Below are 3,948 nucleotides of genomic sequence, written 5' to 3'. Positions count from 1 at the left end.
TTTGAGCTGCTGTAGTCTGGATAGGGAAATGGCCACAAGATCAGAGGATTGCAGGTTTGATTCCTGTATTACCAATAAAAAAAACACTCAAGTAGATATTTATTGTTTATTTTTCGCGAAACTGTGAAAGTTACAAATTCTTTAAATCATGTCAATTGGAACTAATATCTGACATATGACATGGATGTCAGCATATTGTGCTTGGGCAGTATTAGGCTAACATTCAAGCAGTTGGCCTTGAAGCATGATGGTTGCAAGTTCAATTCCCAGCATGGAATGTAGGTTTAAAAAAAATCACATTCAAACATTATTGTTTTAGTATGATGTCAGTTGGCCGGATTTGAAGTGGAATGTGTGAAACACATTTGACTGTTAATAATGAGTAAGTCCAATACTTTCTAACAAACAGGTCTAACTTTGTAATAATACAAAACCTGCCTGACTCTTACCAGTTGAGGAGTGGTGTAGGGGATAGTCATCTGCATGTAACCACACTAATATGTCTTTATCTTGAGGTTCAGAGTTCGAATCCTAAGGCTGGGGCACTCACTTTTTTGGTTGTTTTAGTTGTTTTTTTATTGTTTACCAGCTTCTGTCTTGTGTACAGAAGAACCCATTCATGTCAGAACCATATAACCTTATTTTATTAAAATGTAACATAAAATACAAACTTCTCTAAAAATGGTGAATCTGTCAATGGGGGATAGATTTACTCAACACCATGTGACCATCAAACCACAACTGACAACTTGGCATGGAAAAATGTGTCTATCAACCTCACTTCAAGGTAAGAAAAGACCCATAAAAGTGTGTTGGTGTGTATGTGTAGTAGTTTACTATGTTGCTGTGTGTGACCTTAGGTGCTCTTGATGCTACACTATGTGTATGTTTTGTTAGCAATTTAGCTTAGTATGTTAGCTACTGCTAGTTAGGCTAGCGCTGTGTAGGCCTTTCATTCTCTTTTTCTTTTTCTTGTATCATACATCTGCAGTGTATTTGCAAGTGATACGTTGCAATTTCATGATGACATATTGCATTTTTGTACACATATTGAACTTTTGTATAAACCAGTGTAGCAAACCCCGTGATCATGCTATAGGGGCCTAATCCAACAAGTCCTCATGAAAGCCTTACACTTATTATTTATGCTCCACAGGCAGCCGATATGGGACCACAAGAACTCTATGATCTATCAGCTCTGCTCAACACTCCAAAGGATAAACAACTGACTGTGTTGTGAAGTCTGACACTATTTTGGGGGACATGTTATTGCAAGTTATATGGAGCTCCTTCAGCCTCCAACTCCTAATAAAAGATTCAGAAATGGACAACAAATAAATTACTAAATTGCCTGATGTGTTGAGGTTGATTTGTAATGTGTTCTTTGTAATGTATTGACAGTTGACTCTATGACTGGGTCTACATTTTAGAACAGATTGTTGTGCATTGTATGATTGTTGTGTCATTGTCTACTGTTTTTTTGTCACTCACATAGAACAAAATGAAAAAACTTGATATAAAGCATTGTTCACGTTTGTGGAATTAAAGTTCATGTTATATTTGATTTAAACAGAGGGGTGGTAGCCTAGTGCATTAGTATAAACCAGCAATCAAAAAGCCAACCAAGGTTTTTTTTTTGGCTCTAAAATGGGAAAACATAAAACTTTTAATTTTGAAATCAAAAACTTAGAACCAATATAGCTAAACATGCTGTGCTTGTTTACTTCAAACATTTAACTCTCTGCTAAGTACTAATTTCATTCTCGAAATATTTATGTCAATGGAGCATGTTAGATCTTTGAGTAGCAGCTACTAAAACATTCAAGATTTCATTTTTTCTCATAACATTTGTTTTCACATAACATGTCTGATTTTATGTAAGATTTACGTCAACGTTTAAGTTTTCAACTCAAATCTTTTGTGTAAACCATTGTTTCTGTGTATTTTAGAGTTTGGAGTACATACTTGACTTGGGCTGCTCAAAACTAAAAATCTAATTATGGAATTAAAGTTTTCAATCTTTTCAGTCATTTCAACGTTTTTGATCATCTTTCAAAGATTTTGTGTCCTGCGTATGCATACATGTATGTAGTATTTACGTAAAACATTTGGTCACAAAACTAAAACTTTAACGGGAATAAGTTTTCACAAAAGTTTAGAGTTCGTGGAACATGTTGGGGTTTACAGTGTAGCCAGGCTGTGCCCTCCTAGTGACGCAACACTTTCAGCGTTGCAACTAGTCTGGTCAAGAGCAATGCAAGTACTTTCTGAGTTCCCAAAACTATGGGAACTCCTCCCGCGTTGTTGGTAAGCAAACAACCATAAGCAAACCAAGGGAGGCGGGTCAACGATGCCGTTTGGGAAATGGTGATTGTTATGCTCTTGGTCAGACTAAGTCTTGAAGAGATTTGAACGTCGATGATAATCAGGCTAAGTCAATCTAGCTCTAAAAAGGCCCAAACCCGGGACGAATTGCAATAGTAATGGTTCCTACTTTTAAGTGATCCTTAAACCCCCTTGCATCACATATTAAAAATCTATGGATTGATATTTAGTGGAACATGCTTTTTTTCAAGGTCAAAGTTGGAGGTTTCCCATTCATTTTTCCATAGGGTGACATTATAGGAGATACCAGGTGAATAGGATACAATTTTAAACTATGACATATTGATTTGAAACTTTCACAGTTGTTAAACCCACATTAGGGCAAATATTTTTTGCATTGCAGGTTTTCTGAAATATAATGATTAAGTAGGCTATGCAAATTAGGTCATATGTACTGACATATGTGATAAAATCTGTGGTATCAAACCAAACATAAAACAAATTGCAATATTAATGGTTCATACATCATATTGATCCTTCAACCCTTCTGCATCACATATTAAACATCTACCCTCATTAATTTAGAGGAACATACTTTTTCCAAGGTCAAAAGTAGCAGGTTTACCCACTGAATAGTGAAAGGCATTGGGAATCTACTTCTGACCTTAAAAGTATGTTCCACTGATGAAGGCTGTTTTTTCATATGTGATGTAGGATGGATTAAGTATCGATAAAAAGTGTGAATCATTACATTTGCAATTTGTTTTGTATTTTGCCCATTGTTTACCACATATTTAAGTAGATGTGAGCTCATTTGCATATGTAATCATCATATTTCAGACAACGTGCAATACAAAAAAACTTTGTCTTAGCTTGAATAGAGGATTGTGAACGTTTCAAGTTGATATGAGTAAGAGTAAGAGTAATTTATTTGTCACATACAACCTTAGCTTAAGCTAACGTGCAGTGAAATGACAGTTGGTAACTCCATATGTGCAGAAAAATATAAATTGCATAAATGAATTATATATCATAAAATAAAAGTAGACGGTTTTCTTAATTGTGCATAGCTGTGTAGACTCTCTAGAAGTTCTCTCTAGAAAGTGAACGTAGATGTGGTACTGGCGTAGCTGTTGTGAAAAAGTCCACTGGTCATAGGGAAGGACGCTCCCGTTGAGGCGTGCTGAAGACGCTTCCGTTGAGGTGTGCTGAACTCGCTTAGTGGCAAAACAGCATTCTCACGCCACTTGCTGATCACCGCGAGACAAAGCGCAGTCCAATATCCACCCACCAACACATGTGTGAAGTTGTCAGGTCGCCGGTCGCCGATATCTCATACTTCAAAATTTTTGCCCATTCACCAAGTATGTACTATATTGTCTTTCTATGGGAAAATGAATGGGAAATCTCCAACTTTGACCTTGAAAAAAGTATCTTCCACTAAATATAAATCTGTAGATTTTTAATATGTCATTTAGACGAGATCACAGAAAACTAATGATTACTATTGCAATTTTTCCCGGGTCAAACGCCAGATTGACTGGCCTATTAGCAATCATCCCACTTCTGGTATTTATGGAGTGATGTGCAAGACTTAAAATCAAGTTTTCTCTTTGGCCATCG

The 3,948-nt window shown here is 36.2% G+C and overlaps 1 long non-coding RNA gene across 1 annotated transcript; it reads left to right on the top strand.

The window, feature by feature from the left end:
• The first annotated feature begins 308 nt into the window (after positions 1-308).
• LOC134445278 (uncharacterized) lies at positions 309-1,345 on the top strand. Its single transcript, XR_010034213.1, has 3 exons — positions 309-382; positions 708-787; positions 1,157-1,345. It is a non-coding gene; the product is annotated as an uncharacterized LOC134445278 (long non-coding RNA).
• Positions 1,346-3,948: the final 2,603 nt, after the last annotated feature.

The sequence above is a fragment of the Engraulis encrasicolus genome, chromosome 3 (assembly GCF_034702125.1).
Source record: "Engraulis encrasicolus isolate BLACKSEA-1 chromosome 3, IST_EnEncr_1.0, whole genome shotgun sequence".
Taxonomy (NCBI): Eukaryota; Metazoa; Chordata; class Actinopteri; order Clupeiformes; family Engraulidae; genus Engraulis; species Engraulis encrasicolus.
The sequence above is the reverse complement of the archived record's forward strand: the minus strand, read 5'-3'. Positions and strand labels throughout refer to the sequence as shown.